General features: G+C 46.7%; 1 protein-coding gene across 7 annotated transcripts in view; it reads right to left on the reverse strand.

The window, feature by feature from the left end:
• Positions 1–22,715, reverse strand: part of LOC120999536 (zinc finger protein OZF-like) — a 2,085,412-nt gene that overhangs the window by 1,880,743 nt on the left and 181,954 nt on the right. The window contains exon 1 of one of the 7 annotated variants that reach the window (XM_040430491.1): positions 16,257–16,396. The exons of the other annotated variants lie outside the window; for them this stretch is intronic. The gene's annotated coding sequence lies outside the window, so the exon portion shown is untranslated. Of the gene's footprint in view, positions 1–16,256; positions 16,397–22,715 lie in introns of those variants that run through there. 7 annotated transcript variants of the gene reach the window in all.

Genomic DNA, 22,715 nt, shown 5'->3' on the forward strand with positions numbered 1-22,715 from the left:
TGGTGGCTGGTGATCCTCCATCATGACGTTCTTGTACAGATCTTTGTGTCCTTCTAAATACTCAGACTCCTCCATGGAGAAATAGACGGCGACATCCTGACACCTTATAGGAACCTGACAACACAATGATACAGTCATCACCCAGATCCCTTCATAGTGTTACTGTATAATGTCCCGGCATTCCCAGCGATGTCACCTCTCCAGTCAGCAGCTCAATGATCTTGTTGGTGAGCTCTAGGATCTTCTCTCTGTTGACTTTCTCATGTATCAGGATGTGAGGTGTCGGCCTGGATATTGGGCTCAGGATTCCTCCCCGTCCTTCAGATACCGGGGCCTGACAATGCTCACTAGAGGTCTTCTTCACTACTGTGTATTCCTGGTTATGGAGAGACGCAGTAATAAATATCACTCCATACATCGAGACATAGAGAAAATGATGTAATGTGACATTGTCAGAATCTCTCACCTCTCCAGTAAGCCGGAGGAGGATCTCTAGGGTGAGATTTATTATACTCTCTGCCATCTTGTCCCCATCCCTATCCATCCTTGATGGGCCAATCAGGAGAATGATCTTATATAGGAGATATACGCTGAGCGGATCCTATATTTTAGGAACCTGAATGGAAAGAAGATGAACTGATGTAAAATCATAGAAAATCCCATGTAAAATACAATTACTGGATATAAGAAGAGGAAACACTGGAGGGGATAATAAAGTGCATCAAGGCAGTCCCTCCATGTTTCAGGTCAAAAGCATGTCACACCTTCATATTACCACTGTGAGGAATACCACCCCTCGTGCCCGCATGACGTCAACTACGCGGTATGGTCACTGGTTTACCAAGACGTGACGTTACGCCCTCCCACAGGAACATGTAAGGTCAGCTTGGTACAGTTTACACCGACTCTTCCTGTCCACACGGGCACAGAGAGACAACAAGCTGAGGGTGCCTGGTCACTGACCCAGTGAAACAGCGTTTCCTCAGACCGGGAAATCTGCCAACAGCTTCTCGTTTGATATAAGCCCAGTCCGCTAACAGGGGAATCGTGATCGAGATACAAGACAGCACAAGATTAAATTATATATTTAAATCGCCTTAAGGGCTCACTAGATATAACACTATACACACAGAATATATACAGTGGTCTGAGGTTACGAATACAGGTAGTATGGTACAAACAGGATTACAGAGAGTACAAGTCAGTTACCGGGTAGATGAATGTTCCTTTGAGTTATGATGGTGTAATAGTCAGTGCTCCAGACTAAAAAAAAAATACTTTCCCTAAGATGAGCCCTACGTAGTGAATAGGGCGGTGGGAACACTAGTCCGCACCACTAACACTAAAGGGAAACACCAAGGAGAGGACAGACAATACAGACAAACATATAATCCCAGGTGGGCGACAACAGCGGACAACAAAAGCCCAACAGGGATCCGGAGGGTAACGCTCTGGAACAACAACCAGGAATCACAGCTACACAGCTCCAGTGGGTCAGTATAGAAGTCCAGGCAGGAAGCTCTATATCTGGCAACCAGCGAAGTGAGAGATGGGAATATAAGGAGGTTGGGATTGCTGGACAAGAAACAGCTGAGGAGGAGAAGCTACGGATCCCTGAGTGAGCCAAAAAGGATTGCAAGGCAAACCCAGAAAGCTACCATTAAGAAACAGCACTGTCTTTAGACATAGAGCGTGCAGCCACCCGCTGCGACTTCCTGACCACGGGTATAACGGAGTCATACGTGGCTCTTGACACCCTCGTGACACTCTTATTACGGGCCGCGGTCCCAGTGTCCGTTGGCTCGTCTCTCCTGGTCCAGTCTCTTCAGGCCCCACGTTGGGCGCCAAATGTTCTGGTTCTGATCCAATAGTCAGGCTAGGTTGATGTACTGCTCCGAATCGGTATCAGATGGTAGGCATACGTACGCCGAGAGAAATCACACACAGACTGTCACAGAGAAGTCAATGCTAGATGTTCCGTTTATTACTCGTGTTGCCAAGGTTTATATAGAGCAAAAGGGGAACTTTATGACTCAACTAATTGATCTCATTGTCACATTATTTGACCAAAGGTCACGTATCACGCGTATCATATCATCATATCATATCATAATAGCAGAAGTCAGCAATATCATGAAGTGTTTAGTAAGGGATTAGTAAGGGATTTGGCAGCTGCTTCAGGGGCCATTTTGTCAAGCAAACTGTTAGTTATAATACAAGCAAGTATACACTTAATATATATGATTCCACAACATTAGTACTTTAAAGTGAATTCGCTGGACAATGGGGAGCCAGTGAAGGGATTGGCAGAGGGGAGAGGCAAAGGAGTAATAGGGTGAGAGGTGAGGATAGATTGGAGGGGTGCGAGAGTGCTAGATGGAAGGCCACAGAGGAGAGTGTTGCAGTAGTCTAGGCGGGAGATGATGAGGGCATGTACAAGCATTTTCGCAGATTCAAAGTTAAGGAAAGCGTGGATGCGGGAGATGTTCTTGAGTTGGAGGCGGCAGGTGGTGGAAAGGGCTTGGAAGTGCGGTCGGAAGGAAAGGGCAGAATCCAAGGTCACTCCAAGGCAGCGGACTTGGTTGACCGGGCATAGTGTGCAGCCATTGATCGTGATAGATAGGTCTGTTGGGGGGGTTTGAGCAAGATGGGGGAAAGATGATGAATTCTGTTTTATCCATGTTGAGTTTTAGAAAGCGAAAGGCGTAGAAGGATGATATAGAAGATAGACATTGTGGGATACTTGATAGTAAGGTGGTGATGTCTGGACCAGAGAGGTAGATTTGTGTGTCGTCAGCATAAGAGTGATACTGAAATCCATGGGACTCTGAGCTGTCCCAGGCCAAAAGTGTAGATAGAGAAGAGCAGGGGTCCTAGGACAGAGCATTGCGGGACACCAACAGAGAGGGAATGAGACGAGGAGGTGGTGCGGGAGTGGGAGACGCTAATCGTCCAGTCTGTGAGGTATGATGTGATCCAGGAGAGGGCCAGGTCAGTGATGCCAAGAGATGAGAGAGTTTGCAACAGAAGGGAGTGGTCAACAGTATTGAAGGCCAGAGGACAGGTAAAGGAGAAGGAGGACAGAGTATTTTTTCTTGGTTTTGGCTGTTAATAGGTCATTGGTGACTTTGGTAAGGGCAGTCTCAGTCGAGTGGTGGGGTCGGAAGCCAGATTGTAGGCGGTCAAAGAGGGAGCAGGAGGAGAGGTAAGGCTACTTTCACACTTGCGTTTGGGGTTCCGTTTGAAGGCTCTCACAAGCGGCCCGAACTGATCCGTACAGCCCCAATGCATTCTGAGTTGATAAGGATCCGCTCAGAATGCATCAGTATGGCTCCGTTTCGCCTCCGTTCCACTCTGCAGGCGGACACTCAAATGCAGCTTACAGCGTTCGGGTGTCCGCCTGGCCGTGCGGAGCCAAACAGATCCGTCCAGACTTACAATGTAAGTCAATGGGGGCGGATCCGTTTGTCCTGGCTCCACTTTGACACGGATCCGTTAGAAACCGTTCTGCGCATGCCCAGTAACTTCCTGTCCCTCCCCTCATCGTCGGCCATTTTGGATTATCGACTTGGTGAAGACTGGTAAGTATATGAAGTTTTCTCTGTTTGTCTTTATTTTTTTTCTATCTATCTATCTATCTCTCTATTTCTAGGGGGGGGGGGCTGCTGGCACTTGGGAAGGGGTGTGTGTGTGTGTGTGTCTGGAACAGTGGGGGCTGCTGGCACTGGTGGTGGGGGCTGCCTTTATGGAGGGCTTCTGGCACTGGGGGGCTGCTGGCACTGCGGGGGGGTGGCTGGAACTGGGGGGGTCTGCTGGCACTGCGATGATGTTTCTGGCACTGCCGGGGTGTTTGTGGCTGAAACTGTGGTTGCTGCTGGCACTGTGGGGATGTGTGTGGCTGCAATTGGGGGGTCTGCTGGCACTGCGGGGGTGTTTGTGGCAGGAACTGTGCAGTGCTTCTGGCACTGCAGGGGTTTTTGTGGCTGGAACTGTGGTTGCTGCTGGCACTGCGGGAGTGTGTGTGTAGCTGGAACTGTGGGGGCTGCTGGCATTGGGGGGGCTGAGGGCACTGTGGGAAGGTTGTTTGGAACTGGGGGGCTGATGTCACTGTGGGGGGCTGCTGGCACTATGCGGGGCTGCTGTCTCTGGGGGTGTTTATGGCACTTCGGGGGATTATGGCTCCTGTCGGATTAATTTTTTTAATCATTTTATTATTAGGGTCGTTCCAAATTGTTCTTCAGGTTACGCCCTAGATCCTCCAGCGGTGAGGGCATTGTAATTTCTCTCCTGCAAGGAGATCCGCAGGCTTGGGCTTTCTCCCTACCATCAGACTCTCCGGCCTTACGATCAGTGGAGGAGTTTTTTGAAGCCCTGGGTCTCGTATATGATGACCCGGACAGGGTCTCACTGGCTGAGTCTAAGCTACGTAGACTTCGGCAAGAGAACCGGTCTGCTGAACTATATTGTTCCGAATTCCGTAGGTGGGCTACTGATACGTTATGGAACGACTCGGCCCTTAGGAGTCAGTTCTGCCAGGGGTTGTCTGAAAAATTAAAAGACGCGCTGGCGGTATACGAGGTCCCTGGGTCTCTTGAGGCTGCTATGTCTCTGTCCATAAGAATCGACAGACGACTCAGGGAGAGACTAGTAAATTTTACGGAGGCCTCTATAGGGCAGGGATCGGTTTGTTATGATCCAGTCGAACCAATGCAAATAGGGGCGCCACTAGACGGATGAATCCTCCTAAGTTCCGCCGTAGGTCAGAGGTTTGTTTTCGTTGTGGGGGGAGGGGTCATTTTGTAAAGGTTTGTCCCTCAGAACCCAAGAGACCACAAACAAAGGAGCCGCCGGAAAACTAGATTCCCCAGATTGTGCGGAGGATAACAGTCTGGGCGTATTCGTTTCCTCCATACGCATGTCTCAGTTTTTGTTGTCCGCTACCGTTGAGGCGGGCAATAAGACTGAGATCTGTTCCGTCTTTTTGGACAGTGGGGCGGGGGTCAACTTGGTGGATTCACGGTTTGCTCAGGCTCTGGGTTTTACTCCGGAATCGGTACGCAGAACTATTCCTGTTTTTGCCATCGACTCCTCCCCTCTTACTCAGAGAGAGTTAACTCAGATCATCCATAATATCCATCTGCAGGTAGGGGACCTCCATAAAAAGCATATCTCTTGTTATGTCCTGTACGGTCTTCCGGCTCCTATGGTATTGGGGCTTCCCTGGCTGGTGACTCACAATCCAGTGGTGGATTGGCAGGCCGGGGAGATTGTGGAGTGGAGTGAACATTGTAAGGACAACTGCTTGAGTAGTAGGTGCTCTACACTCTCTGTAACATCTTTACCTGCCTTTCTGTCAGATTTTATGGATGTGTTCTCTGAGAAGGTTTGTCAGGGGTTACCACCTCATCGTCCATATGATTGCCCGATTAATCTATTACCTGGGGCAAAACAACCTGAAACCTGGTTATACAATCTTTCCGGCCCGGAGAGAAAGGCTATGCAAAATTATATTTCGGAGAGTTTGGCTAAGGGACACATCAGACCCTCTTCTTCACCCGTGGCTGCAGGGTTCTTTTTCGTTAAAAAGAAAGATGGGGGCCTGCGTCCTTGCCTGGATTTCTGGGAATTAAACCGGATAACTATCCGAGATCCCTATCCTCTTCCTCTCATTCCCGACCTCTTTAATCAGGTTGCTGGTGCTAAATGGTTCTCCAAAATGGATCTCAGAGGAGCCTATAACCTGGTTCGCATCAAAAAGAGGGGGATGAGTGGAAAACGGCTTTTAATACTCCGGAAGGGCATTATGAAAATCTGGTCATGCCATTTGGTCTTACTAATGCGCCTGCGGTGTTCCAACATTTTGTCAACGATATTTTTAGTCACCTTAACGGGAGATTTGTTGTGATATATCTTGATGACATCCTGGTCTATTCCCCGGATCTGGATACACATAAGATCCATGTGAGACAAGTGCTGCAGATATTAAAGGGCCAACAAATTGTTTGCTAAATTAGAGAAATGTGTGTTCGCCGTAAAAGAACTGCCATTTCTGGGGTATGTGTTGTCAGATTCAGGTTTCCGCATGGATCCAGAGAAAGTCCGGGCGATTATGGACTGGGATCTGCCTGAGAACCTGAAGGCATTGCAACGCTTCTTGGAGTTTGACAATTTTTATAGAAAGTTTATAAAGAACTATTCCTTGGTGGTCAAACCACTGACGGACATGCCCCGAAAGGGATCCGATTTTTCCAAATGGTCACATGCAGCCAAAACTGCCTTTACATCTCTGAAGGAGAGATTCACCTCGGCCCCTATTCTCGTACAGCCAGATGTCTCGCTTCCTTTTATTGTAGAGGTTGACGCAGCAGAGGTGGGGGTGGGAGCGGTACTATCTCAGGGCCCGTCCCCTGGTGAATGGCGTCCGTGTGCTTTCTTTTCAAAGAAATTGTCTACGGCAGAAAGGAACTATGATATTGGCAACAGGGAACTTTTGGCTATTAAGTTGGCTTTTGAGGAGTGGCGTCATTTTTTGGAGGGGGCGGTTCATCCCGTCACGGTGATTACTGATCACAAAAACGTATTATATCTGGAGTCTGCTAAATGTCTCACCCCTAGACAGGCTCGGTGGTCGTTATTTTTTACTAGATTTAATTTTGTAATAACCTATCGCCCGGGGGCAAAAAATACTAAGGCGGATGCATTGTCCCGAAGTTTTCCTGGAGGTGGTGATGTTGATGTACCAGAGCCCATTTTGCAAAAGGGGGTGGTGGTCTCTGCATTACACTCAGGTTTGGAGGGGAGGGTGTTGGAAGCTCAGGGGGACGCCCCGGCCTCCTGCCCCTCGGGTAAACTGTTTGTGCCAGAAAATTTACGCCTGGAGATACTAAAAGAACACCATAACTCCACACTGGCAGGACACCCAGTTAGTAGGGCAACCTCTGAGTTAGTGTCTCGTCTGTTCTGGTGGCCTAAGTGGTGCCAGGAGGTTTTAAATTTTCTGTCTGCATGTGCTACCTATGCTCATTCTAAGGTAGATCATACTCGTCCGTCAGGGCGTCTTTTACCTCTGGCCATCCCCAACAGGCCTTGGACGCACCTATCAATGGATTTCATTACGGATCTACCAGTATCAGCGGGGAAGACTGTTATTCTTGTAGTTGTTGACAGATTCAGTAAAATGGTGCACTTTATTGCTCTTGCCGCATTGCCTAATGCTAACACACTGGCTCAGGTTTTTATTGACCACATCGTGAAGCTTCACGGGGTCCCTTCCGATATTGTTTCGGATCGTGGTACCCAATTTGTTTCTAAATTTTGGAAAGCTCTTTGTTCTCGTTTAGGGGTTCATCTGTCGTTTTCTTCATCTTTCCATCCACAGTCCAACGGTCAGACTGAACGTACCAATCAAAACCTAGAGACATATTTGAGATGCTTTGTTTCCGAAAATCAGGAGGAATGGTCATCTTATTTACAGTTAGCCGAGTTTGCCATTAATAATCGTCGTCAAGAATCCACCGATAAGGGCTCTTTCACACCTGCGTTCTTGTCTTCCGGCATAGAGTTCCGTCGTCGGGGCTCTATGCCGGAAGAATCCTGATCAGGATTATCCTAATGCATTCTGAATGGAGAGAAATCCGTTCAGGATGCATCAGGATGTCTTTAGTTCCGGAACGGAACGTTTTTTGGCCGGAGAAAATACCGCAGCATGCTGCGCTTTTTGCTCCGGCCACAAATCCGGAACACTTGCCGCAAGGCCGGATCCGGAATTAATGCCCATTGAAAGGCATTGATCCGGATCCGGCCTTAAGCTAAACGTCGTTTCGGCGCATTGCCGGAGCCGACATTTAGCTTTTTCTGAATGGTTACCATGGCTGCCGGGACGCTAAAGTCCTGGCAGCCATGGTAAAGTGTAGCGGGGAGCGGGGGAGCAGCATACTTACCGTCCGTGCGGCTCCCGGGGCGCTCCAGAGTGACGTCAGGGCGCCCCAAGCGCATGGATCACGTGATCGCATGGATCACGTCATCCATGCGCATGGGTTTGCTCTGACGTCATTCTGGAGCGCCCCGGGAGCCGCACTGACTGTAAGTATACTGCTCCCCCGCTCCCCGCTCCTACTATGGCAACCAGGACTTTAATAGCGTCCTGGGTGCCATAGTAACACTGAAAGCATTTGGAAGACGGTTCCGTCTTCAAATGCTTTCAGTACACTTGCGTTTTTCCGGATCCGGAGTGTAATTCCGGCAAGTGGAGTGCACGCCGGATCCGGACAACGCAAGTGTGAAAGAGGCCTAAGTCACCATTTTTTGGTGCGCATGGTTTCCATCCTCAGTTTTGTACGTTTAGTGAGGGGGGGGGCCGTCTGGGATTCCCAAGGAGGAACGATTTGCATCTTCACTTTCTTCAGTGTGGCAGAGTGTGCAAGAAAGTTTGAAGAGAATTGGTGGTAGATACAAACGTGTGGCTGATAGGAAGCGCTCTGAAGGTCCGGACCTTGGGGTGAATGACTTGGTGTGGTTGTCTACCAGAAATATCAAGTTTAAGGTTCCCTCGTGGAAATTAGGTCCGAGATTTATTGGTCCTTATAGGGTAATTAAGATCATTAACCCGGTGGCTTTTCGTCTGGAGCTACCTCAGACTCTAAGGATCCATAATGTCTTCCACAGATCTCTGCTTAAAAGATATGTAGAACCTCCTGAACCATTGCCACTACCGCCTCCACCAGTGGTTGTTGATGGCAGTATTGAGTTTCAGGTAGAAAAGATTGTTGATTCACGATATGTTCGCCACTCTCTTCAGTACCTGGTGCACTGGAGTGGTTATGGTTCCGAAGAGAGAATGTGGGTTCCAGCATCAGAGATAAAAGCGGACAGACTCATTCGGGCTTTTCATAGCTCCCATCCGGAGAGGCCTGGTCTTGAGGGTCCGGGGGCCCCTCGTAGAAAGGGGGGTACTGTCACGACTGTGACTGATCCAGACAGGTCTGGGAGGAGAAGGTCGCAGCGACTTGCTACTCGCGATAGCTTGTGAGTTTGCTCCGTGGTTCAGGGTATGTCATCCGGGTTTTGCCTTGTGAACCTTTTTGTCCTGACTGGGAGTTTGTAGGCACCCTTCTCAGGTGAGTCCTGTCTGCCACTCCCAGCTACTATATTAGTTTCAGTTTCACTTGCAGTCATTGCCAGATATAGTCCTTACTTCCAGTGCTATTCTGACTTTGGAAGGAGATCGTTTGACGGTGTTGCTGTGGAGCTCTTGTCCGGCGTGGACTGTCGTGTTTGGGATCGCCTTCTCTGCTCGTGACTGGATAAGTCTATCTCTGCTATAGATTGTTTGTTTGTTGCTGTCTTCCCCTGTTGTTCTCCTAGACGTGAGTGATGGTGACTAGTGCTCCCATCGGCCTTTCCTCAGTCTAGTCTTGTTAGGATGCCTGAGGGTTTAGGCATCCTGCTCGCCGCACGGGTTCACACCCTGTCTAGGGTATCAGGGCAGACAGGTGCCAGCCTAGGGTTAGTCAGGGGTGGCCATTCTATTTCCCATCCGTAGATAAGGGTCCCCCTTCCCCCTCCGTCTGGTGCGACACGACTGCTGCTGGGATAGCGGTCGTGACAATTAATCAGTATGTGCTCTTATTATAGATTTCTTCATCATCAGCGGAGGGCTCTCCGGATGTGGCCGGCTCACCTGCCGGGGCCTGCTCAACAGTGGTGGCCTCGCCATCGTCCAGGGGAGGTGGACTAAGCCCAGACCGGGGCTGTCAATAAGTATATATATATATATATATTATATATATATATATATATATAATTTATTTTATTTAAATGCATTCTTTTTTTTTTTTTTATATTTTTGTTTCAGCAATCTGCACCTAGAGCCGCCAGCGAGGATCCCCCAGTCGCCTCCAGAGTCCGCGGGAATGAGCGTGGCGGTCGTAGACGTGCAAGTCTTGAATTAAGTAGTTTTAATTTGCATTTTGTATTAGGATTTACATTTAATTTTGTATTTCCTTTTTTTCAGGGTTCCGTAGGCTCCACCAAGGAAGATGAGGAGTTCGGGGTTCCTACGATAGATAACCTGCTCCTCATCCAACTGGTGGAGGCGCGTCCATCATTATGGGACCACTCCGACCGCCACCACGCTGATCCTCATCGTACCCAGCGGCTCAGGAGGGACATCTGTGCCAAAGTTTTTGAGACCTGGGGGGATCTAAATGCGGCGGCTCAGGAGAAATATGGTAAGTAAAACAATATGTATTTTAATATATTAAAATATTGTTCTTTTCCATTCATCATGCTGATTTTATTTTTTATGTTTTTTTTTCTATAGTCAAACTGGTTACAACGCGTTGGAGATCTATCCGGGACCGCTTCAGGAGGGATTATAACAAGGAGGTTCAGGCCCCGAGTGGCACCGGAGGAACCTCAGGGACCCCATACATCCATACGGCGGCCCTGGGGTTCCTACAAAAGGCGATGGCACCAAGAAGGTAAATATTTTTAACAACTGTTAAAAAAAAAAATTATAAAGGGGCTGTCTGAGACAGCAGAGTGTTTGGCTCCCCTGTTTTGGCCAGTCCCCTACAGTCTGTCTGAGTGTAAGGGGCTGTCTGAGACAGCGGAGCTTTTGGCTCCCCTGTTTTGGCCAGCCCCCTATGGTATACGGTAGACATAGCATAGAACATGGATGTTTTATTTAAAGAACAATTCATAACTTTTCTTATTTTTTTCCTACAGAAGTGCCAGCAGCACTCGGGAGCCTGAACAACCTCCTGAGGCGGAACCAGAACAGATCGCCAGCGCCAGCCCTCCTGTATCGGCTCAGGATAATCCGGGTCCCCTACCGGATCGAGCCGCTCAACAGAGGCTCTTAGGTTTTCGCCAAAATTTGAGAGCCCTGGTGAGCGGGGAGAGATCCGGTAGGCCAAATCGAACTGATAATGCGAACCTTGTAGAGGTCGTTTCCGACGCTCTAGAAGGTTTTGCCGAACATCAGAAGGAGTTTGGTGCTGACTTGATTCGCCGCTGGGAGGGGGCGGAGTCGGCGATTCAACGCAGCCCAAACTACCATTATGGGCTAAGCATGATCAGTTTGATGGACTCAATGACGCCCGAGCAGTTGCATGAGTTTAAGATCATGCTAGAGAACGGATCATGGGAAATTATGCACCGCCCCCAACCCCCACCCCCCCCATCCCACACCAGTGGCCAGTACCGCCAACCTTCTCCCCCCCCCCCCCCTCCCCGAGCATGTGTTACCTTCTGTTTCTTATCCAGTATTTTCCTCCTACTTCTTTTCAAACTCCCTCCACCTCTACACATGCTCGGGTCTCCTCCTCCTCAGACCCTTCCTTTCTCCACACCCCACAATTACGGCCTGCATCCTTTCCTGTCGCCCGTAGTTTCACCTCAGTAGATCGCCTGGACAGGGGGGGCTACCATTGCCAGCCCCAGACCATCAAGTCCACGACAGGCCACCTCCCCTCACCAGTTTGAACAATTATAAATAGATTTTATGTTTATATTTATTTTATTTTTTTATTGTTAAAAAAATAAAACATTATTTATAGTTTACTGCACTGTGTCTGTGTTTTTATTGTCCTGTACAGGGTAACCTTGGCACTACAGCTGTGTTGAAATTAAAACTACCCTAGTCTCACTACTGTGCGTTTATTATAACACCCTTGGTAGTTTTTATATCAAAACAGCATTAGTGCCAATGTCGTAAGAACCATTAACATGACCATCAATGTTGAGCTATCTTTTGGCTCTTTATTGATCGTAGACCCTATGATTGGCACATGAACAGCAAATGCTTGTTCATTGTTCAATCTTGTGCCCTTTCATATGAGCCCTTGTGGGAGTCACGGTCCATCAGCATCATCAGGAATTCATTAATAAATTGTAATTTTACCGTTTAATGATTTCCCAATGACGCTCTAATATAACTAGTGTGATTACCGCAAGGGAGATACAGTTTTTAAAGGGGTATTCACATAGACAATGGGGGGATTTCGCTTGAATATGCCCCCATTGTCTGATAGGTGTGGGTAACATTGGTAGGACCCGCACCTATATCGAGAACGGAGCGGGGAGCACTGTTGCTGGAGGACAAATTTCCCGTGGTACGTCCACCACCAAGCGCTAATACCCGCCTCTCCCATAGAAATGAATGGAGGGCGGCGGCGCAGTGCGACCTCATCCACTTTCTTGGCTCCGTTCTCAATATATGTGAGGGTACCAGCCGTGGGACCCGCACCTATAAGACAATGTGGCCATATCTTAGTGGTATGCCCCCATTGTATGAGATGAGAAAACCCCTTTAAGGCCTCTTGCACACGACTGTATGCCCCAAGAGACATACGGTCCGTGAGCGGGCCATATGTCCCGTAGTGGCATTGATCGTGCGCACGAGAGTACACAGCATCATAGTGTACAATGATTCTGTGCAAGTCGAGCTGACCGCGGGGATATAGTCTTGCACTAATAGATCATATGAGTGCGGGACAATAGCCCAGTTTGCGGCACAACATGGTCAGCATCATGATTCTCTGTACTCCCGTACGCACGATCAAGGACGATCAGGGACATATGGCCCGCTAGTGAACACTATACATCTTTAAGTACATGTAGTCGTGTACAAGAGTCCGAAAGGTGTGGTCCATTATGAAAGCCGGACCAACTTTGAATTTCAACAAGATAGCCCTGGAGAAATATAGGAGCATGTCAACCCTGGGGATCTGAATACATGAAGATGGAACCTAGAGATGCAACTCATTCAAAAACGAATCCGCTAAACGGATGGCAAAACGGAAACGAACGTGACAAACGGATCCGCAATACAGACGGATCCGTTTGAATGGCTTCAGTTTGTCTCCGTTTAGTCAGTTTATTGACGGATCCGTTTCAAATGCATTTCAAACGGATCCGTGAAATGCAAGTGTGAAAGTAGCCTGAGAGGACAGTTCGGAATGGACATGTTGTTCAAGTAGCTTTGAGGCATACGGAAGAAGTGATATGGGGCGATAACTGGACAAAGAATATGGGTCAAGTGAAGGCTTTTCGAGGATGGGTGTAATGGTAGCATATTTAAAAGCAGAGGGGAAGACACCAGAGGTTAGTGATAGGTTGAAGAGATGAGTTAGGGCTGGGATAAACACTGTGGTGAGGTTAGGGATGAGGTGGGATGGGATTGGGTCAAGTGCACAGGTGGTCAGATGAGATCTGGAGAATAGAGTGGAGGTTCAATATTCTAGGCTCAAAGTGTCACACTCTAGTCAGATAATTAGTCCATACCCCCTGAGCAAAGGGTACCTCAAAATTGTGACTTTGAGGTTTCATAAGCCGTAAGCCATAATCATCCAAATTATAACAAATAAAGGCTTGAAATATCTCGCTTTGCATGTAATGAGTCTATCTCATATGTTAGTTTCACCTTTTAAGTTGCATTACTGAAATAAATGAACTTTGCACGATATTCTAATTTTTCGAGTTTCACCTGTATGGAAATGGGGTTTGTAAGGTCCCAGGGGTGATGTTTGCTGCTCAAAGTGCCCCCCCCCCAGCGTTACTCGGCGAAAACGCCTCCCCTCTATCGCAGTTCGCCTGCCTGATCACCGGAACGTAGCTGTATGGCACGTTACGTCATGCTGCGCCGTACATGTACGCCACTGGGCGAGAAGGGGTTAAAATATTTTTCTTAGCAATGCAGCCATATACGAACATGTATGCTAGTCAGTGGCCCAAAGTCATTTAACCCTTCAAATCACACTCCTGCCCACTTTGATGCCGTGTGCCCGTCATTTCTGTGGTCATACCGCGTTCAGCTGATTTCCCCTCATAAATTGCACTGAGCAGTCCTTTTATTCATGAACAAAACATGAAAAATACAAATTATGATAATAAGAAACTAATGAATAAGAAACCTTCAGCTGCGTCCATCGCACAGTACAGAAATAATTCCGCCATATAGCACATAGAGAACGGCTGCAGTGCAGTATAAGGCGCGGTTCACACGTGACTGGTCAGCTGCAGATTTACTTTGCGGATTTCTGTGCGGTAAATCTGCAGCGTTGTACAGAACCAGCAAAGGGAATGAGCTTTTAGTAATTCTCAGTCACACGTCGGGCGGTCACTTCCACAACCCCATAAAGGAGGACATTGTACCAGGGACAGTGGCACATAATACTCCAATACTACAGCATGCCCGATACTACAATACATACTTGTAGCAGTAATTACGCTATGCCACCGCTCCATGCGATTATGTACCGTTGTCCTGACGTTTCGGTCACTAATGACCTTTATCAGGGGATCTGTAATCCCTGCGCCCAGGAGGAAAGGGATGTGTGCTCCTGGGCGCATGGATTACAGATCCCCTGATAAAGGTCATTAGTGACCGAAACGTCGAGACAACTGTACATAATCGCATGCTATGCCTTGAATAATATTGGATGTAATGTGACACAAAGTGTTCAAAAAGAATGAATAAAACTACACTGTTTATATCAGTCTAAATTGGTGTGCCATAGAATATCTCTCAGATATTTACTTATCCCTCTGTGAGCACCCACCTCCAAGAAGGTGTGCAGATCTCAATTACCAAAGCATGAGCTAAAATGGCGGCCAGGCACCCAGCCAACGCCTATAACAAGAATCCTGCTTTCGGCTGTATTATGTGCCTCAAGATGGTTTCCGTTCAGCTCAAGCAAGCAGCTTCAAAGAAACAGTAAGTAATGGCTTCACCGATCTGGAAGGGGGGGGGGGGGGGGGGGGGAGAACTTCCTCTCGTACACAGATGTGACAGAAAATACAGAGCTTATAGCGTATAGTAAAGACATAGGGCCACACTGCCTCCCCGCATCTTCCTCTTCTACATTTCCTGTCAACTTCTAATCTGCTGTAACTGACAATAAAGCAGAGATCCTGTATTGACCCCGAGCCGTGCGTCTCATCTCTCTGTGTACGTACAGGAGCAGTACATCAATCGAACTGGTAACTTGACCAGAACCAAAACACCAGCTGTACATATATAATTATATACAGGAGATACCCAGGTTATACCAGCATAGTATATACTATAATACACAGGAGGATGACTATGTATATACCTGTACATATAGATTACACTCAGATATACCCAGGTTATACCAGCATAGTATATACTATAATACACAGGAAGATGACTATGTATACACCTGTACATATAGATTACACTCAGATAGACCCAGGTTATACCAGCATAGTATATGCTATAATACACAGGAGGATGACTATGTATATACCTGTACATATAGATTACACTCAGATAGACCCAGGTTATACCAGCATAGTATATACTATAATACACAGGAGGATGACTATGTATACACCTGTACATATAGATTACACTCAGATAGACCCAGGTTATACCAGCATAGTATATACTATAATACACAGGAGGATGACTATGTATATACCTGTACATATAGATTATACTCAGATAGACCCAGGTTATACCAGCACAGTATATACTATAATACACAGGAGGATGACTATGTATACACCTGTACATATAGATTACACTCAGATAGACCCAGGTTATACCAGCATAGTCTATACTATAATACACAGGAGGATGACTATGTATATACCTGTACATATAGATTACACTCAGATAGACCCAGGTTATACCAGCACAGTATATACTATAATACACAGGAAGATGACTATGTATACACCTGTACATATAGATTACACTCAGATAGACCCAGGTTATACCAGCATAGTATATACTATAATACACAGGAGGATGACTATGTATACACCTGTACATATAGATTACACTCAGATAGACCCAGGTTATACCAGCATAGTCTATACTATAATACACAGGAGGATGACTATGTATATACCTGTACATATAGATTACACTCAGATATACCCAGGTGCTGCTCCTGTCCCTTAGTCAGTCCCTGGGCTAGCCTAGTGCCTAGTGGGCTGAGTGCTGGCGGAGGCTGACTGTGCCTGGCCGAGAGAGCTGGCGGTGAAGGGGTTAATGCCCCCTCTGCCCCAGTAATCCTGACAGACACTGGCGGTGACTACACACCTACCTGCCCTGCTGGACACAACATGTACCCACCTAGAATGTATGGGCTTCTGAGAGGATGTAGCCCCGCCCCCAAGTTGTTCTAAAACCTCCCTGACTGTAAACCTGTCCCTAATCCTGACCCGCACAGGAGACCGCACAGAACACGGAGAGGACGCCCCGCCCCCAGCACACTTACCTGAACCTCACTTATCACCACCGATCTCAGTCACGTTACCCTCACGGTAGAGGCTAAACTCCATACAGGAAACGAACCTCCTGACGTCACTGGGTCACGTGACATTCTCTTGTCACGTGACTCTGAATCGGCAGCGTGAATAGAAGGGTCGGACTCGGGAGCCGGAGATCTCGGGCAGTTTGCAGAGCAGGTGACTGATGGCTGCTCGTTACTCATAGAGGGGGGAGAGTGTCTGCCAGTGCTGGAGGTACATGTGTGAGCTGTGGACGGGGAGGGGAGAACTGTATGCAGAGGTGGGGGCCATGTAATATTGTATGCAGAATGGAAGGGTGTGTAATATTGTATGCAGGGGTGTGTCGTGTAATATCTTATGGGGGGTAGGGTAATGTATGCAGAGGGGGGGCCCTTTAATATCGTATTCAGGGGGGTGTTGTGTAATATTGTGTGCAGAGGGCGGGGCCCGTTTAATTCTGTATCCAGGGGGTCATGTAATATTGTATGCGGGGTGGGGCTGCGTAATGTGTGCAGGAGGGGGTGGGCCTTGCAATATTGTATGCAGGGGGGGGAGCTGTGTAATATTGTGTGCGGGGGGGGGGGGCCCCCATTTAACCTCTTGGGGACATATGTTCTGGTACTTAACTCCTTAGGGACCCATGACGTACCGGTACGCCATGTGTTGTTCCAATCACTGCCGCCCGGCGGGCGGTGATCGGAACCCGGTACCTGCTCAAATCATTGAGCAGGCACCTCGGCTAAATGTGCGGTCGCCGCAAACCGCAGGTCAATTCAGACCTGCAGTTTGCGGCTTTTAACTGGTGCGGTGGTGGTGCCATCGGGTCCCCATGGGGCTGTGGGGGGGACCCGATGGCATGGAAGGCAGCGCAATGCCTTCCGGTGAAGATCCTGTGAGGTCCAGCCCCCTGGATCTCCCAGGCCGGAAGCTGTATGAGTAATACACACAGTATTACTCATACAGCCAATGCATTCCAATACAGAAGTATTGGAATGCATTGTAAAGGATTAGACCCCCAAAAGTTCAAGTCCAAAAGTGGGACAAAAAATAAAGTGAAAAAAAAGTTGAAAAAATTAAAGTTTTCCCCCCCAAAAAATTACGTTTCAAGTAAAAATAAACAAAAACGTCATTTTACCCAAATAAAGTAAAAAAAATTGGTATAAAATAGGGGAAAAACAAAAAGTATACATATTGGGTATCGCCGTGTCCGTATCGACCGACTCTATAAACATATCACATGACCTAACCCCTCAGGTGAACACCTTAAAAAATGTAAAATAAAAACTGTGCTAAATAAACCATCTTTTGTCACCTTACATCACAAAAAGTGTAACAGCAAGAGATCAAAAAGGCGTTTGCCCACCAAAATAGTACCAATCTAACAGTCACCTCATCCCGCAAAAAATAAGCCCCTATTTGAGACAATCGGCCAAAAAATAAAAAGAAACTATGGCTCATAATATGGAGACACTAAAACATAATTTTATTTGTTTTAAAAATGCTGTTATTGTGTAAAACTTACATAAATAAATAAAAAAGTATACATATTTGGTATCGCCGCGTTCGTATCGACCGGCTCTATAAAAATATCACATGACCTAACCCCTCAGATGACCACTGTAAAAAAAATAAAAAACTGTCCTAAATAAACCATTTTTTGTTACCTCACATCACAAAAATTATAATAGCAAGCGATCAAAAAGTCACGCACCCCAAAATAGTGCCAATAAAACCGTCATCTCATCCCGCAAAAACCCTACCCTACCCAAGGTAATCGCCCAAAAACTGAAAAAATTATGGCTCTCAGACTATGGAAACACTAAAACATGATTTTTTTTTTTTGCTTCAAAAATGAAATCCTTGTGTAAAACTTACATAAATAAAAAAAGGATACATATTAGGTATCGCCGCGTCCGTGACAACCTGGTCTATAAAAATATCACATGATCTAACCTGTCAGATGAATGTTGTAAATAACAAAAAATAAAAACGGTGCCAAAACAGCTGTTTCTTGTTACCTTGCCTCACAAAAAGTGTAATATAGAGCAACCAAAAATCATATGTACCCTAAACTAGTACCAACAATACTGCCACCCTATCCCGTAGTTTCTAAAATGGGGTCACTTTTTTGCAGTTTCTACTCTAGGGTTGCATCAGGGGGGCTTCAAATGGGACATGGTGTCAAAAAGAACAGTCCAGCAAAATCTGCCTTCCAAAAACCGTATGGGATTCCTTTCCTTCTGCGCCCTGCCTTGTGCCCGTACAGCAGTTTACGACCACATATGGGGTGTTTCTGTAAACTACAGAATCGGAGCCATAAATATTGAGTTTTGTTTGGCTCTTAACCCTTTGTTACTGGAAAATAATTATTAAAATGGAAAATCTTTCAAAAAAGTGAAATTTTGAAATGTTATCATTAATTCTTGTGGAAGGGTTAACACAGTTTGTAAAATCAGTTTTGAATACCTTGAGGGGTGTAGTTTCTAAAATGGGGTCATTTTTGGGTGGTTTCTATTATGTAAGCCTCGCAAAGTGACTTCAGACCTGAACTGGTTCTTTAAAAAGTGGGTTTTTGAAAATTTCTGAAAAATTTCAAGATTTACTTCTAAACTTCTAAGCCTTGTAACATCCCCAAAAAATAAAATATTATTCCCAAAATGATCCAAACATGAAGTAGACATATGGGGAATGTAAATTAATAACAATTTTTGGAGGTATTACTATGTATTACAGAAGTAGAGAAATTGAAACTTGGAAATTTGCAAATTTTTGGTAAATTTGGTATTTATTTTATAAATATAAAAGTTTTTTTTTTTTTACTCCATTTTACCAGTGTCATGAAGTACAATATGTGACGAAAAAACAATCTCAGAATGGCCTGGATAAGTCAAAGCGTTTTAAAGTTATCACCACTTAAAGTGACATTGGTCAGATTTGCAAAAAATGGCCTGGTCCCTAAGGGGTTAATATTGTATGCATAGGGGCCCCCGTTTAATTTTGTATGCGGGGGGGTTCGTGTAATATTGTATGCGGGGTGGGGCTGCATAATGTGTGCAGAGGGGGGCGTGCAATATTGTATGCAGGGGTGGTGGGCGTGTAATGTATTCAGAGGGGGAAGGTGTAATATTCTTTACGGGGGTTGCCGTGTAATTTTGTATGCGGAGGGGGGGGGGGCGCAGTGTAATTTTGTATGCAGAGGGGGGGGGGCGCAGTGTAATTTTGTATGCAGAGGGGGGGGGGGGGGCGCAGTGTAATTTTGTATGCAGAGGGGGGGGGGCGCAGTGTAATTTTGTATGCAGAGGGGGGGGTGCAGTGTAATTTTGTATGCAGAGGGGGGGTGCAGTGTAATTTTGTATGCAGAGGGGGGGCGCAGTGTAATTTTGTATGCAGAGGGGGGGCGCAGTGTAATTTTGTATGCGGGGGGGGGGGGGGCGCAGTGTAATTTTGTATGCGGGGGGGGGGCGCAGTGTAATTTTGTATGCAGGGGGGGGGCGCAGTGTAATTTTGTATGCAGAGGGGGGGCGCAGTGTAATTTTGTATGCAGAGGGGGGGCGCAGTGTAATTTTGTATGCAGAGGGGGGGCGCAGTGTAATTTTGTATGCGGGGGGGGGGGGGGGCAGGGTAATTTTGTATGCAGAGGGGGGGTTGCCGTGTAATTTTGTATGCAGATGGGGGGGGGCGCAGTGTAATTTTGTATGCAGAGGGGGGGGGGCGCAGTGTAATTTTGTATGCAGAGGGGGGGGGTGCAGTGTGATTTTGTATGCAGAGGGGGGGGGCGCAGTGTAATTTTGTATGCAGAGGGGGGGGGGGTGCAGTGTAATTTTGTATGCAGGGGGGGGGCGCAGTGTAATTTTGTATGCAGAGGGGGGGGTGCAGTGTGATTTTGTATGCAGAGGGGGGGGTGCAGTGTGATTTTGTATGCAGAGGGGGGGGTGCAGTGTAATTTTGTATGCAGAGGGGGGGGTGCAGTGTGATTTTGTATGCAGAGGGGGGGGTGCAGTGTGATTTTGTATGCAGAGGGGGGGGGTGCAGTGTAATTTTGTATGCAGAGGGGGGGGCACAGTGTAATTTTGTATGCAGAGGGGGGGGGGTGCAGTGTAATTTTGTATGCAGGGGGGGGGCGCAGTGTAATTTTGTTTGCGGGCTGCTATCTGGGAGGCCACGTTGTATGTGACAGGTTTCCATCTTCTCCGCACCTGATATTTATTCTTATATATTTTCTACTCTACAAGTCGAAGTGAAAGCTGCCGGTTTTACTGTTTTTAATAAAAACTTATTGTTGAACGAAAAAAAAATGTTTTCTATATATTTTTGTTCATTTCTCTATTTTTTATTAATTTGTTGTATTTTTTTTTTTATTGTCATTCTTCTGTATTCCAGGCGCTTGCATAGAGACGGGCGCCGCCGTCTATAATGGTCAGTGCTGAGTGAAGCTTCAGATGCTTCATCCAAAACTTCAGAATAAGGCTATATGCACATGACCGTTGTGTGTTTTGCGGTCCGCAAATCACGGATGGCGCCCGTGGAACGGCACGGACAGCCATTAATATAACTGCCTATTCTTGTCCGCAAAATGGACAAGAATAGGAAAGGTTATATTTTTTTTTTTGCGGACCACGGAACGGAGCAGCACGGAGTGCTGTCCGCATCTTTTGCGGCCTCATTGAAGTGAATGGGTCCGCATCCAAGCCGCAAAAACTGCGGCTCGGATGCGGACTAAAACAGTCGTGTGCATGTAGCCTAATACTGTACGGAGATCCGTCTCCGCACAGTATTAGAATGTATGGGCTCCGAGGGGCCGAAGTCAGTTATTGACGAAGTTGCGCAAGACTTTATTGAATAACTCAGGTAGTTGATTTTTTAAGTGGAAAAACACTTCAAAACTTTAAACTGAACTCCGCTCCGGTTCAGCGGTAGTAGACGGGTTTTCTACTTTATTGAATAACTTCGGTAGTTGATTTTTAAAGTCTTGCGCGACTTCGTGAATAACTTACTTCGGCATCCAAAGCTCGCTTCCCTCGACACCCACAATGGCCGAACAGACACTCACATTACACTGCCCCGCTGATCTGTGAGAAGCTGCATTTACTGCTACAAGGGGACTCCCTGTACAATGCTTTTAACCCCTTCCTGACCACCAAACGTAAATATACCTCGGTGGGTGGGTATTTAAATATGGCGGCCGCTGGCGAGCACCATAGCTGCTGGGTGCTATCACATGGCAGTTGCTTCAATGCATTTAGGGGGGTGGTCCTGGTCAAGACAATCTCCTGAACTCCAAACTGAATGTCAGAATGGGAAAGAAAGGTGATTTAAGCAATTTTGAGCGTGGCATGGTTGTTGGTGCCAGACGGGCCGGTCTGAGTATTTCACAATCTGCTCAGTTACTGGGATTTTCACGCACAACCATTACTAGGGTTTACAAAGAATGGTGTGAAAAGGGAAAAACATCCAGTATGCGGCAGTCCTGTGGGCAAAAATGCCTTGTGGATGCTAGAGGTCAGAGGAGAATGGGCCGACTGATTCAAGCTGATAGAAGAGCAACGTTGACTGAAATAACCACTCGTTACAACCGAGGTATGCAGCAAAGCATTTGTGAAGCCACAACACGCACAACCCTGAGGCGGATGGGCTACAACAGCAGAAGACCCCACCGGGTACCACTCCTCTCCACTACAAATAGGAAAAAGAGGCTACAATTTGCACGAGCTCACCAAAATTGGACTGTTGAAGACTGGAAAAATGTTGCCTGGTCTGATGAGTCTCGATTTCTGTTGAGACATTCAAATGGTAGAGTCTGAATTTGGCGCAAACAGAATAAGAACATGTATCCATCCTCTGATGGCTACTTCCAGCAGGATAATGCACCATGTCACAAAGCTCGAATCATTTCAAATTGGTTTCTGGAACATGACAATGAGTTCACTGTACTAAAATGGCCCCCACAGTCACCAGATCTCAACCCAATAGAGCATCTTTGGGATGTGGTGGAACGGGAGCTTCGTGCCCTGGATGTGCATCCCTCAAATCTCCATCAACTGCAAGATGCTATCCTATAATATGGGCCAACATTTCTAAAGAATGCTATCAGCACCTTGTGGAATCAATGCCACGTAGAATTAAGGCAGTTCTGAAGGCAAAAGGGGGTCCAACACCGTATTAGTATGGTGTTCCTAATAATTCTTTAGGTGAGTGTATGTATGTATATATATATATATATATATATATACACACAAATTCAAATCACACTATTTTCCCAAAATTAAAATACATAATAAAAAATAATCATAGCTATCACTGCATGCAAAAACACCCATACTTTTAAAATATAAAAATATTTGGCGAATGGCATAATGGGGGGGGAAAAAAACAAAACTCTAAATCACTTTTTGTCATCTCACCTTCCCAAAAGAACAGGTCCGTTATATCTCATAGGGAACGCTATA

This window comes from Bufo bufo, chromosome 4 (assembly GCF_905171765.1).
Source record: "Bufo bufo chromosome 4, aBufBuf1.1, whole genome shotgun sequence".
In the NCBI taxonomy this organism is placed as follows: domain Eukaryota; kingdom Metazoa; phylum Chordata; class Amphibia; order Anura; family Bufonidae; genus Bufo; species Bufo bufo.